This window comes from Aquila chrysaetos, chromosome 20 (genome assembly GCF_900496995.4).
Source record: "Aquila chrysaetos chrysaetos chromosome 20, bAquChr1.4, whole genome shotgun sequence".
In the NCBI taxonomy this organism is placed as follows: domain Eukaryota; kingdom Metazoa; phylum Chordata; class Aves; order Accipitriformes; family Accipitridae; genus Aquila; species Aquila chrysaetos.
The window spans coordinates 4,583,395-4,598,593 of NC_044023.1; the positions used below are offsets into that span (position 1 = coordinate 4,583,395).

At 36.1% G+C, this 15,199-nt stretch overlaps 1 protein-coding gene across 3 annotated transcripts in view; it reads left to right on the forward strand.

Annotated features, from left to right (window-relative positions):
• The window catches only part of LOC115333254 (centromere protein P), a 166,212-nt gene that overhangs the window by 121,692 nt on the left and 29,321 nt on the right, over positions 1-15,199 (forward strand). The window lies entirely within an intron of this gene.

A 15,199-nucleotide genomic window follows, 5' to 3' on the forward strand; every position in this document is an offset into this window, starting at 1 on the left:
GCCAATAAGGTGGATCTGGCCAGCCTTTGCTCACATAAAGCTCTGGTTTAATGCATCTGCTTTGGATGTGACATCTCGAATTGCTGAATTCTAGTAAATCCTTAAACCTGGACATTTTAGGTTATGTCATCTCTGTATTTTTTGAAAGCTCAACATCGTCCAGAGCAGCTTTCCAGAACCAAGTGGGACACCATCTTGTCTCCCCTGCTAGATCATACAGTGAAAATCCTACATCCTTTAAGCAGACTGAAGGATCTCTTACAGTGTTATTGAATCAGTATATAGAATTCTCTAAAACAGACACTTTAGTGTGAGCAGTGGAGCCCAAAGGCTTGCTAATTTTAAGAATCTGAGATGATCTATTCACCTGTTATATGTGTATTCCATCATCTGGGTTTCGCACAGAAAGTGATTGCTGGTAAACAAACGCTTCCTCTGATAATGTTACTGCTTCTAATATGTGAGTAAAAGTCCTGGAGGCATTACAGTTCTGGTGGTATCCATGTTTAGCCTTCCTTGTGGCCACCTTTAAGTCACTGTTCTCCTTTAATATGCATGCCAAAATGAAGTTTGTCCTATATGTATGTGGTGCCATTTCTGTTACACACACTGAAGTTAAAATATCTGAACAAAAGTGTGTTGTACTAAAATAAATAATCTAGTTTGTTCTTCTCCTTTATCCCTCTAGTTACCTGGCATAAGAGTGTGGCTTTGTGATCTTAGTAGTACCTGCCATTAGTATGAAACAGAATGCCTATGAGGCCCTTGCTTATCTTTTTCTCAACTTCTGTTAAGGAAGAAATAAAGACAATCTGAGGGATCTGCAAAGACATAGCTCCCTCTTAATGAAAATGACATTACACTTTCCTACAATGAACAATAATGTTTTAAAATTGTAGGAGCTGTTAAAGAGTATGTCCCATGGTTACCTGATATCTGGAGGGTTTGGGGGTTTTTTAATTTGTAAAAGTAGTATCTGAAAATGGACGTCATCTGCTGCCTTCCAATAAGATTTAAATGTATGTAAGATTAGTAATTAAATATTTCTTCAATATTGTTATTTACTTAAAAATCTTCCATGCAAACTTGCCTGTCATAATAACTAAAGAAAAAACCCTGTATATTTGGCGAAAACCTCAGACTAGGATGGCCTTGCAAATGATTTCAGACATATGCAGTTCAGGTAACTTCTGTTTGAGTGAAAAACATTGCAGTATCCTCAGGGATCTAATATTTACTGTGTTTATGTGAATAATTCACTCTGAGAGCAGAGCAAATTGCCAATATCTGCTTCGCTGTAAGTACTGTTATGCCTATCTATCCCATATGCATGGCTAGTCATTTGAATGGGTTGTGCAATATGAATGTTATTGTCTATTAAGATGCCTTAATGCGGAATGGTGTCCTCTGAGGAGAGAAGAGACAGAGTAAACAGCAGTGACTAATAATTACAATAACTTTTTATTATTTTGTATCCTATGGCAAACTGCCACCAGAGCACTGTTGCTTAGTGTCTTGAGCAAGAGCCAAAGGATGTGTGAAATGAATGTGGAAGCCTGGAGCCGCTGGTATGGATTCTTCATAAAATCTAGGCTGATTGCTTTTCCTTATAGTTTGTTATGTGTAGAGGGACAAGGCTTCCCCTCTTTGCTGAAATTATCCAATGGAAACGATTCAAGGAAATCTTCTTCAGCGAAAAAAAGAGGGCTTAGAGTTTAGATTGGCATCAGGCTTGTTTGTAGTGGTTACAACAGGTTTTTATAACATCTCTAACTGTACCTATTAGATGACAACCAATAATGGAAATAGGCTTTTAAGCAATTTGATACAGTTGAAATAAATTTGTTTTCTATTTTTTCCTCAGAAGACCTACTTTTCAAACACTGATCTAAATCTCACTTCTGTGAACATAAAGGATCCTATGAGTTGATCCTATGAGTTAAGACAGCAACCCTCCTGGACCCCTATACTGCTATAAAGTATTTTTTAAAATTTTAGGTACTTCTAGTAATTGTATTTGGTTCACTATTTCTACTTGAGTTTTCTGATCTGTTGCCACATTATGTAGAAATTAAATAAAGAATTAGAATCTTTTAAAAGCTATACTAGGGAAGCATATAAGAGCAAGTGTGCTTTTTAAGCTAGCCATATCATATGAATCTACCTTATCTCCATATTGTGAAGCAGCATAGTTATGGCAATATGGAGTAACAGTAGGATACTTTCTTCTGCTCTCCCAACAGAACTTGTTCACCTCAGTGGGTAGTGTAACTATAGCCTTTTGTACTAAAAAGTTGGATTCTTTAAGTATCAGCGTTCTTGGCACAGGATGAATTGAAGCACAAACTTCAGATGATTTATATATTCAACGGATTCCTACAGAGATTTAGTTTTGGAACTACATATAACATCGATAACATATTGCTCTCCTCTGCTTCTGTATGTTTCCAGTCATTTCCTCAGACAGTAATAACAGATAAAATGTGTCTACTTTTGATACCTACTCCTATACCATGAAGGAATACAAGAATATTTATGAACTAGAGAATAATATTTTGTGATCTTACAGAATTACTTCCAAAGTGTGAATGGCAAAAGGGATCTTTTTTTGCCACTGTTTTTCCTTCATCCTTAGCATAGCTTTCTACATTGCTTCTCCACAACATCAAATGATAATTTTTCTGAATTTCCTGAGGGCATCAGTAGCCTCTTTACTTTTACAGCAAGGAAAAGTATTAGTCAGTGTACAATAGTACTATTGTTATTTTTCTTTTTATCAAGTTTACTTCTTCCTGCAGGAATGAATGGTGGGAGGAAAAACTTCACTACTGTGGCTCTGTTCTAAATCTTGGGGGGGGGGGTGGGATGGGGGTGTAAAATTAATGTATAAATTAATATAGTAGAATCTGTGGTGTTGAAAGTGGCTTATAGATTTTCAAATTCTGTCTGAAAACCCACTTAAATGCATGGAGCATGCTGAAACAGGAGGAACAACATCTGTTTCTTAATTATCTTGAAAATGGCTGAAGTGTAATACCTTCGTCATTGTCCAAGTGAGTGAGCGGCTGCGTGGTGCTTAGTTGCTGGCTGGGGTTAAACCACGACAGTCATCAAAGAAAGCCAGCAGGCTGAAAGAATATAAGGATGACATCTTAAAAAAATAAAATAAAAAAAAATTCGTAAGCAAAGTTAAGAAGTCAAGCATCTGGGATTGGTCAGTTTAAGAGTGGAAATTTGAGAGATGATATAGGGAGTATAGAAAGAGGAGTTGAAGTCACTTTTTATGATCACACCTTATAGAGAACATGAAACCTCAGTTCTACATCATACCTCTTAAAAACGTAATCTTTTATCTGCATAATGGCCAAACAAAACACATGAATAGAACATGAATAGCCTTCACTGAGCCAATTTAATGCCAGGTGTAACCTAGCTTATCATACTAGAGGAAAGAATGCATTTATTTTAGACAGCAGCTGATAACTTACAGCATTGCTTAAATTACCTTCTTAACTTACTGTATGAGTGTACTCAGGAGGTCATGTAGGTCATCTAGTCCAACCTACTGCTCAAAGCAGGGTGAAGATTGAATTCAGACCAGGTTTTTGTTCAGTTGGTTTTGAAAGGCATCAAGGGTAGAGTTTACACAACTTCTCTTGGCCGTCAGTTCCGATGCCTGACTGCCATCAAGAAAAAAATTTTTATTTATCTCTCATCTTTCTGAGGATGCACCTCCATAAAGAGCTGTACTTCGTATTCTCTTTGATATTCCAAGGCTACTCTTAGAATTTCTCTAAGCCATCTTTTCTCCAGGCAGAACCAGTCTCTTATTTCTATTGTTAGCAAACCCTAAGGAATTTGGAAGTGGTTCAAAAGGGTATGTAGCATGCTTGGTTATAAAATGTGATTGAAGATTACATTAAAATAGGCTCTCAAAAAAAAAAAATCAACGCCACTTTAAATGGATGTATATAATTTTTTTTATTCTCTTATTCCATGTGTTCTGATCAAGATTAGAGAAAAGGCAGTGTATTTTCATGCCGACTGTGTTGGCTCTTTGAGTGCTCTTGGCTCTGAGATCTCTCCAAGTAGAACTTAAAGTCAGGATTATTTGCAGGGCTGACTCCTAGCTAGTGATGAGTTGCCAAGTTATGATGGTTTAGACAACATATACAGCAGCCATGCAGTACAAGTTTTGGAGATAGCTTTTTTTTTTTTCTTGCTTTGGAGTAAAACAGAGAAGATGTTGACTAAAAAGATGGAAATTGTGATAAGTGGACAGCATTAGAGTTTTCTTATTTTTGAAGCAAGTTGTGACAGACTGTTTCTGTAATTTGTACAAACAAGCCCAAAATGATAGGCCTGTGGTGTTATGGATTCTGAGCACTTGAACTTTTGGGGAACTTGTGCATATGGAGTACATTTATAGATTTTTAATTTTCTTGACATTAATTTACACCACCACCACCACCCCCCCCCCCCCCCAAAAAAAAAAAATTCTGGATATCTTCCCCCAAAACATTTTTTAAAAGTCTACTAATTGTAACATGAGTCTCTATTTTTTTATTTTAAAGTTATTTCAGAATTATCTGAGAGTATTTTACATATGTCTGTATTTAGGTAATGATTTATGTGTATCTTATGCTACATGTTGATGTTGTCTTGTTGAACAGTATTAAAGGAACAACATGATGTTCCTTGCAAGACTTCAAGCTGTGAAGTGTTCTGCTTTCTGCAATTATAAATTGATTGTGAGAAATATCATATACAAATGTTGGAAAATCCACATCTTCTGCATGACTATGCGTACCCATTACTGGATGAAAGTGAAGTTTTTTCTTACAATATCTACACAAAGCGTGTATCCTTTCATTCTATCCTTCCTTGCTCAGTATGTCATTCTGTAGGTAGCATGTGTATTACCATTTCAGTTCCTCTCAATCTCCTTATTTTGTTAGGACACTTTACTGCTTTGTGTTTCTTTTTACAGATGTAGTTTTTCTTGTCTTCCCGATTGCAGCACCTGTACTGAAGGCATCCTTTAGTCACATATTAGTCATATCTTATGCTCCTGAGCCTTTTTCTTCAAATCGTAATGAAGGTGCTAGTCATCATAGATACCTGCAGTAGACCCAGTGAGGTTTTATCTTGTTGGGGCACGCCCTCCAAGACATCCTGACAAGGCAAGTGGCACTGGCCCCTTGAATCTTGGGAAATCCTCTTCTTACTGTCACTGGCTAAACCTTAGGTGAAGCACCTCCAAAAGTGACATAACTGCCTTGGTATTGTTGTTTTCCACCCTGCTCTTTAAACAAGGCTTGCAAATGAAAATATCAGCTCAAAAGATTAGAAAACAAAACTGAAAACATTATTATGGCACTGTTAGGCACTTGAATCTAGAATGGTACTCATGCCACATTTCATCTCCACCTTTATACAGTGTTAGGATTTCAGGTTACCCAGTCCACCCATTCTGGTAGTTCTTCATCAATGCCAGAGAGAACACCGCAAGTCCTTCTGACCACAGAAGGCAGTCAGGCACAAGGATGATCAGAATATAAACAGATTTACTCTTCTCCTCTAGGCTTTATGATCAGGTGCAGAGCTGTGTCCTAGGGTGCCCCTGAACAGCCCTGATCACACACTGTTTGCTTTACCTTATATTCCTTTTCCTCCCCCTTTTCCCCTCACAAGTTTTTCTCAGCCGCTTCAAAATATACAGCCTGCCAAGGTTTATAGCTTCCCTATTGACCTAGTTTTGCAGACTTTATATCTTTATTTAGTAATTATAATATGGTTGTCCTGTCATTTTTCCCTTGACCATCAAGGGAAAACTTGATACTACCCCTCCCCCCTTTTTATTCTGCAATATTCTGCATTTTCATGTTGCAGTCTGATTAGTGGCACAACAGCTCAGAGTGGGCCACCTGCATATACAGTACTCTCCTTCTGTTATCTCTCATGTCCTGAAATCCTTCATGATATCTTCCTAGTGGTGCCACAGGTGAGCAGTTGCCACATGCACGCATACCTTAGCACAGAGTTTATCAATTCCCTTATCTGGGGGTCGGGGGTGGAAACCACCTCTGTACACTATCACCTGTTACCATGTCTTACCTCGTACCAAGAAAAGAGTACATTCTGCAGCTTGAAATGTTCCGCAGTCATCCTTATTTTTAATAGCTTTCTCTCACATTATCGTTAATACACATTTTCTTATGCCTTCTGTTTTACTATGTTGTTTAGAGAAGGGCTATGTTGAAGTTGGATCCATTATTTAATTTATTCCTAAAACACTGATGAAAATATTATTTCTGTGAGTCAAAAACCACATCCGCATTCAGGAATTTAATTCTGGAATTATTTCTGTTTTGCTCAGGAATTTGAAAGAAAAGAGGCAGTACTGAAAATTACAGCATCATTTTTTTAACCTTTCAATGAAATAAGAGAATGTAATGAATTTTTAAAATTGATTTACTCTTAGTTGTCATGATGAATCTTTGCAGTTGCTGACTGGTTTTGATCAGAGACAAAGATGGAGTCCTAAACTTTGACGTTACTGATGCGTTGTTTTTTTTAAACATAACACACAAGCAGATAATTGGAAAAAAATAGTAACGGGGGGGAAATAAACTTATAACTGTTAAAGTCAGCACAAAACATGAGATGGGGAATTTGGGATTGGCAGTACGCTGCATTTCTAAAACCTATAGCAGTTACTGCATTCCTTTTTGTAATCAGCTGTCACCAATACCCTTAAGGAAAAAAACATAGGAGAAGGAAAAAATGTTGCTGGGAAACCATAAGAGAAATTCAAAACAGATTTTCCTCACATATTTCAAAATATTAACAATACATTGCAAAAAGCATTGAGTACTTCTTTAGGTGGGAATAAACCTAAATTTGCAATGTGGGAGGTATGTAGCTAGAATCTTTTTACATAAGAAAGCTTGGTTTTCAACTGTAACTGCATCCCAATTCCAGTTCTTCAGTGAAGTAAACAGAATATATAAAATATTAATATTCATTAGTATTAACTTTCTCAAGACACTAATTATTGCCACAACTCAATACCTCTTCGTTATGTTTCCATTCAATCCCACAGCACCATTTTTAGTTTGAGATGTTTTTGTCACTTTATATCGAAAATGCCAATTAATAGACAGATGGAGGTAGTTTGTAAACCCCTCCTTCAGCAGCTACCTGAAATTTGAGGCCAGTGTGTTTCACGTACCGCCTTCTAACTATGTGCATCACTGAAGAAATTTAGTAGAATTTTTATTATTTAATTGTCTAGAGCCTGTTCTCTGTGGCAAGCAACAAAGCAAGTTGTTCACATAGCTTGAATAAATACAACTTTAAAACCCTGGCCATTGTAAGTAAACATGTAAGATTTTCACTGCCCTTCTGTCTTTCCTTTCTAATAGTATCACTTCTTTTTTCAGGTTCAAATGTTGACGCTTCCCTGTATATTGGGCAATTATATTTCAGCTATTTGCTGACTTGTATTTTTCCAAAATATTCATCTTGGCAACTGAGCATGTCTTCTGTGTGTCTAAAATAGCACAATGAGCTTGGTTTGGGGTTTGGTTTTTCTCATGTGCCAGTATAGAGTATTGTTACTCATCAATATAATTTTGAGGTTTCTAACTTTTTTCTAGGATAATCGTATTTTGCAGCATAAATACAAAAGATGGAGTAATTCCTTTTTTTTTTTGTCCTTGCCATAGTTCACATAATATTATCTCTAATTTCTGCTGTACTCAAACTTTGCATAAACTGAAGACTATTTATACAAATATTTTTGCATTCCTGTAAGTTTGTAGTCTTGGATCTTAATTTTAGCAAGTGCCCATTTAATTATATGAATATAAATCTATATCAAAGACATTACTCCATTATTTTCAGACATTGTAAGCTTTTCTGTTCTGGGGAAATCCCATCACATTACTAGTATCATACTGATAAAGTTCTCTTTTAAGTTCTTGTTGCTCAGAAATACCCCCAAAGACATTTTCTCTGTTTATTTCTTTCATAAAGATAATTTTCTGCTGTAAACTATGAAGAATTCAGAATGGTTCAAAAGAGAGTTTTAAAGGTCATAGCAACCTAAACAGTTACTAAGTTTCTAGCAGACAGACATAAGCCTCCTATAGGCTTTCATTCACGTCCTGCCATTGCTGCTTATACACAGTTCCATTTTCTTCAATAGGCATGCACATCATACCTAGACTAAAGAGACAGTATTTCTCTTAAATCATTTAGAGAAAGGTTGGCTAAAATGAACATATAGAAAAAGTCTGTATTTTAAATATAAAAAATTAGTATGACTTTATCTGTGTGTAAATACTGAAAATAGATTGTTTAGAATACATTAAAAATAAGAATATATGATTATTCTAATTGTCTTTCCCTATTTGTTTGCCCTTTTCAAAGCAGTGATTTGCTTTCCATTTACTTGGTTGTGCTTGGTTGCACTTTCCATTTGTAGGCAAAATGGCAAAAAAAGGTGTCCATATAGAACACTGTATACTTCTCTAAAAACTGAATGCAATTTTTCATAAACTTCTTTTGTATACTGTTGCCATCTTAGATTGTATCAGAAGTGAAATAAGAAAATTAATATTTGATCTTGCAGATAAAAATGTTGGTTTGAGGTTTCATCTGGTAGACATTGTTGGGTTCCTGTGGCTTGCTTCTTATATCACTTTTGTTTGTTGCCTGAGATGTTTTCACATTGGTTTTAATATTAAGTAGAAATTGGTAACAGGATGCCTCTCCACTGAGAGACTGTCTCAGGAAGGAGATGTAAACTGAGGTCACAAATATTTTGAAACTTTTTAGTCAAAAATTATTTGCTGGCAGCTGGTACAAGAAGATACTTTGAGGAAAATAACAAAGTTTGCTTGCGGTTTCCTTTTGAATCTAAAACTTAGTTGTCTTTGCCTGTTGATTCATGTTTTCCCCATTACAAACAGTGGCACCAAGTGGTTTGTTTGGGTGAATTAGTGGACAATGGGAAAAATTACTTGTACAGCAATTCTGCAGTGTGCTACCAGTGAGAATTTGAGGGGGGGAAATGGCAGGGATATATATGCGTGTGTGTATGTACAAATATCTAATTTTTAAATTTAGTGTGTACTACCATATTGGTATTTTTATGATTATCACATATCTAGGGATTTGTAATTCCCCAGGGCACAAAATTCAGGATTGATTACAAGTTCAAAACACCTCATGACGTGATTATTTATGTTTGCCTTATGATCTGACTAGCATTTCTGGCCAAACTTGTGCAAAATGGGAGTTGCATAATTCCTGACACTCCAGCACAATTCCCTCCATGTCATGTTGATGAGGGAAATGCTAAAAACAAACAAAAAAATCATCAGTTTCAACAGGCTATGTTATTCGAGATGACTGTGTTTGTGTTGTGTATAAACATGTCTTGCTGAACGAGAGTATTAGTGTTGTTTGGTTTTTTCCCAGAACTCAGAAAGACTTTGCCAGTTTACCTTTTTATTGTAATTTCTACCTTTTCTTTGCAGTAAATCCTTTGCATTCTCTTTCCCTTGTTAACTGGAGGACTCATCAAATGACTGAAGAACAAGTAGAGTTATTTCTGAAACAGTTTTCTTTTCATGATACAAGATCATAGAATCATAGAATCATTTAGGTTGGAAAAGACCTTCAAGATCATCGAGTCCAACCATTAACCATGCCCACTAAACCGTGTCCTGAAGTACCCTGTCCACTCGCTTTTTGAATATCTCCAGGGATGGTGACTCAACCACTTCCCTGGGCAGCCCGTTCCAATGTTTGACAACCCTCTCAGTAAATAATGAGGAGAAGCTTGCAGCTGAGGAGGGGACTGCTGAAACAATGTGAGGGGGTTCCCTCGTAACTGATAATTACTGTTGTGTCAACACATCCTATCTACTGAGTCTCCAAACCTAGTTTAGGTCTTGCACTATTCTGTGTCTAAAAGCTTGCACAGCGTGGGGGTTTTTGGTTCAAAACTAACAGTTATTTCTTTTGGAAAATGACAGTCTGGCAAAAAATCAGCCACTTCAGAACTGCAATATTGTTTCATTGCAGTAGCAGGAACATCAAAAGCTTTCTGTTAATGTTGCATCCTACAACTCCCCACGTCTCAATTGTGGCTCAGACAAGCCTAACTTTCATAGAGGTGTCAGTCACCGTTCTTACCCAGAGCTCCTTTCTTTCTTTTGGCTCTGCTGCTTAGAGAGCAGTTCCCTATGGATGTTGAGCAGAGTTTTTGACCTAAGAGTATTTATTTGCCTTTAGCCAGTTTCAATGCTGAAGTGTTTTGAGAAGTACTTAAGCTATTCTTTCATCCTGCTTGCTCCCTGTACAGCAGCTGTTTGAGTGAAACAGCCATGTGAGGAGATGAAATCTTCAGTGGCAGTATTATGCATTCCTGTCTGAGTGCTGGGGTGTGCTGTCTCCAGATTGTTATCCTGCTACTGGTTTTGTGGCTGTGCTATTAGTCATATGGAGAGAACTAATGCCATTTTTTCCTGTTTTGCTTTCTGGACCGATACACGGTGTAGCCACCCAAGCAGTTCTGCTGGCAGAACTGAGGGGGCAGTAGCTAGCTGGTGGAGAGAAAATGGAGGAAAGCAGGGAGGATGGGAATAGCTTAAGCTGTCCCTGGATACTTGTTTTATGAAACCATACTTTAAAACAATGCATTTCCATACAGAAATAACCTGAGATAGCTATCTGTTCTGCCAGAAACCGGCTGAAACAAGCTACTTCTTTTTACCCTAAACAAGAAATAAGATACCAACTCCCAGTGAGTTGAAGAGAATTTGGTTTGAATCATCCTATATGCTCTTAAAGAACTTTTAATGACTCAGCAGTTTTGTTTTATTATATTTATCTTCACTTCTTTCTTGGAATGATCTGTACTCTATACAGAACTCTGCCTCTAGTCCAGCTTCATCCCGGACCTGGGAGGATTGAATGACCTGTAATGGTTTGCATTTGGGTAGCATTTAAAGGTCCCCATTGACACAGGGCCACTATGTACTGATCTTACATACTGAGACATGACTGGCAGAAGAGCTTTTCAGAGTTTTCTTGTACACATTAGCCACAACCTGTCTAACTGGTTAGTTCCAATCTATGTTACTGTGATGGATAAATATATTTTGCTTTTTCAAAAATTGTTAAATTTTATAAAAATCTTTGAGGTTCATTTACTTGAAGTTTTGCTTCAAGTAGAGTGCTTTTTTATTGATACAATTTTTCTCTTGTATGTGTAGAACTTAACTGTTTTCCTCACCTTCTGTAATCTAAAGACTTTTGAAAACCATGGAAACATATTCCACACATAGCAGAGCAATTCAGACTCTTGTAATTTTAATATGGCACAGTTGTCCATATGTCATGAGTATGAGAGCAAGAGAGTTTTTGCAAATCATTTGTCTCAATAATGATTGCCTGATTATGATATACCACATGTGGAACAAAGGTACATTATCTACTGTATTTACTGGGATGAAGTGGGATTTTACTCCATCACCTACAAGTTTAAATTATAAGTAATTCTGTTTATGTTAATGCAATTACTGTAGAGTAAAACTAATGAGTGTGGAAGGAACCAGTTAATGGATATTCTATATGTGAAGAGCCATTTATTTCAGCTGAAAGAGTAGAGTGTCAAAATACGTACAATAATTTTGAGAGAACAGTTCAGAGTAATTGTATGTGTTCTTTTTCAGTGAAATTAATGATCTTTCCGGTACCTCTTTGTTTATATGTGGTTTAACCTGGCAAATTTGTTTTCAGATTGGGTTTGGGTTTTGGCAGTTTGGGTTTTTTAATTAAAAAAAAATATATATATATAGATGTAGAGAGTGTGTGGCATTCTTGCCTTCCAGCAGTACTTTGGGTTATTTGAATGAAAATCATCTCATAGTTTGTTATGAAAATATTTCTGTTGTATGAGCTTCACTTAAATGATATCAGATTGAGTTTACAGCATCATGGCTATGCATAACTTGCTGAGATGTCATTGCAGAGTGTGTCGACGTGTCCATATTAGCTTTAACTGGCTAGCTGAAATACCAATAGTGACAGCACAGGCAGTTTCAACCTGTCTGCTCAAGTCGGCAGGCCACTAAAGAAGGATGTGCTGTTGTGGCATTGCTATTACTGGTACTTGAATTAGCTGTACTAAGTCTAATGCATATGTACCTGTTAATCACACCTATTGCTGTATAAGCAAATGTTCTGAGAAAAAAAGAAAGCCAATTACTGAGACAGTGGTTTGTCAGCTGATTTTAATTTAACAGTTTTAACACAGAGTCAGTTCAAGAGAGTAGCTACCTAATCTTGTGGCTGAGCATCCATAAGCCCAACTGAAATGAATACAGCTAAAATGGATGATGAGAAACGAGTCTGTAAAGGGATGCATTGGTAAATGTCGTACTGCAGAAGTTACAATGAAAGGTGTGAAGTAATGCTGTAGTTTCTTACTTGTCAAGTAAGAAAATACTAGGACGTAGAAAGTGGAGTAATAAGAATTTGTGATTATATGGACCATATTTGGGGACATTATAATGTTTGTTTATAGTAACATTTGTTTATTATTTCAGTGGCAGATTGGAGTATACTCAAAAATGTTTGCAGCAGCTCTGAGTGTGATTAACTTATTTCCTCTTTATTAGTTGTTCATTTTCTACTTTAAAACATTTTGCTGCTACTGTACTGCTTTATTCATAATCCATTTACAAGCACATCGGTTGCAAGGTAACTCATGTTGTTTTAACTGCTTAATTGTCCAAGTTGCTTTAATTGCCCTTTTTCCTTTTATTGAGTGAATTTCTAAAAGATTGAGTTCACTAAAGCTATCTCAAAGCTGTGCCATAAAACAAGCCAGCAACTTGCAATGGAGTATGAGTTATTTTTTAATTTATGAGTATTAAAAAGCCTTGATTAAAGCAAACTATATTGTAGCACAAGATTCATCAGCTTAGCAGCTCTTTGAATAGTGTCATAATTTAAAATCAAAAGTTTGTTTTTAACCATACCTTCAGAGAGTTTGGGATTTGTTGGGGGTGCAGGCTGTTTCATTTTGATTTTCTTGTTTTTCAGTTACACTGTAAAGTGTAAATTTCTTGAGCCACTGTGTCTTACAAAGTACTGTAAACCTAAGATTAGTATTTAATAATTTTAAAATAATTCTAAACCATCTGAAATCTTGAAAAGGTGTATTTATTTTCTGTATCCATAATTCAGTGAAGGGAAGAGTGGGCAGAGGTACCTCTGCCTAGTGGTTAGAGCAGCAACTCTCAGCCAAGACAAAACCTGTTTTTCTCATGAAATCGATTTAAATAAGTAAAATGGTTTTTCTGTCTGTCTATCTTCTGGGCTGTAAAATGAAATTATTGTCATTAATGTCTGTACTTTGTTCTTATGGGATGAAAAACAATTCATAAATGGAGTAAGTATTCACCTGCATCAAAGAACTGCTGCTCTTAACACCAATTTAATGCATCCATCTACGGTAATGCTCCAGCATGTTCCCTATGATAATGCACCATAAGGTTGTTCCCAGCAGGACAGCTCTACAACATATTACAATAAGGGCGGCATTTGTTTTGTTCTGCAAGCATGCATGAACTTAATTTTTTTAATAATTGAGATAGGCAAATGGGAAGAAATGGCAACTATTGTCACCAAAGTATATCTACATAACAAAATGAAGATGTAATTGCATTCGGTAGTGAATTTTTACCACTAGCTTAAAGAAAGTTAGCATGATTAAGAGTAGTAGTCAAAATAAATTAAAAGATATAGTATTTCAACTGTGTGATTGACTCCTTGGAAAAGGCTTTCTTTTCCCCTACATACTACAGGGGTTATTAAAGCAGTTGGGAAGGCAGAAGGACTATTTGTGTGTGATTTTTATACTATCTTTTGGAGCAAGCATTGATATGTAATTCTTTATTCCCTTCATGGCCTTTACTTGTATTACACAATGTGTGTTGTTACAAGGTGGAATAAACTGATTTTGTCAGACGTGTTTGCTGGTTTTGTTTCCGAGAGTTGGGAGATTTTATAAGGTACATTCACAGCGAGTACTTTGGTGATTATATGTTATGACATCTTTGTCTCATAGAAATTAACAGGAAAGATCCTATGAGTTAATAAAGATTGAATTGTTAGAGAGACAGTAATTCTGAATTAATAGGGCAACAGGATATGTTAGAAATGAGAAATGTGGTTTTGGAGTTATAAGAGCTGTAGAGCTATCATTTGAATTATTTTTAAGAGGCATAAATATGTACGTAGTCTAGACGGTGCTACTTTTGCGCTGGCAGGGGCAGCTGCAAGTAAATGCTAATATAAGAGCTAATTCCAAAACAGAGAGGGGAAAAAATAGAAAAAGCCAAAGATGAAGAATATGCTGGAGGCCTCAAATGTTAGTTTGCAGTGTGTTTTGGAAGAGTCATCCAGAGGTCTTTCTACAGGGGAAAAAATGAATATCGAAGTAATTCAGAACTGCTTTTTAAATAACATTATAGTGCTTGCCTTTCTTCTCAAATTTTTCCTACCTAACAATTGGATTATCTGTGTATACCTTACAGTTCCTGCTATGAGACTCAGCTTGGATTTGGAAACGTAGCCTGTCTTTGAGTGTTAACAAGCTGGGGATAACTACGTGTTTAAATTCTGGGAATGCAAAATCTTCCTTTTGTTTGTTGCTTTATTTTCCTTTTTCTTGAACCATTTTTACTCGTATGTCTATTACTATCGAACTTTTTGATCTTGCTCTTTGCTTACTCGTACTTGCCCCTTTTTCTCTTTTCCTTTTTTTTATCCTTTCTTCTTGTTTTTCTCTTTGTTATTGTTGCTTCTCTCTCTCTTTTTCTCCATGTACATACAATAAAATCAAACATTGGATTTTTTGTGCTTCTCATATGACTCTGTGTTGTTTGTCCTGTTAATATACCTCAAATAATTATAGATTCATTTATTGCAGCTTGAATTAGAATGCTGGAAAATTCTGCACTGTTGCTTATATTGAAATGGTATAATAAAATAAAATCTTTTAAAATATTGCTCTTACTTTGTGTGGAAACTTGAAATTTTGAGTACCCTGTTAGTCTATGGCATTAATTAATAGAATTAGTGATCAAGCATATGCTTATGCAATTAGCAGTTC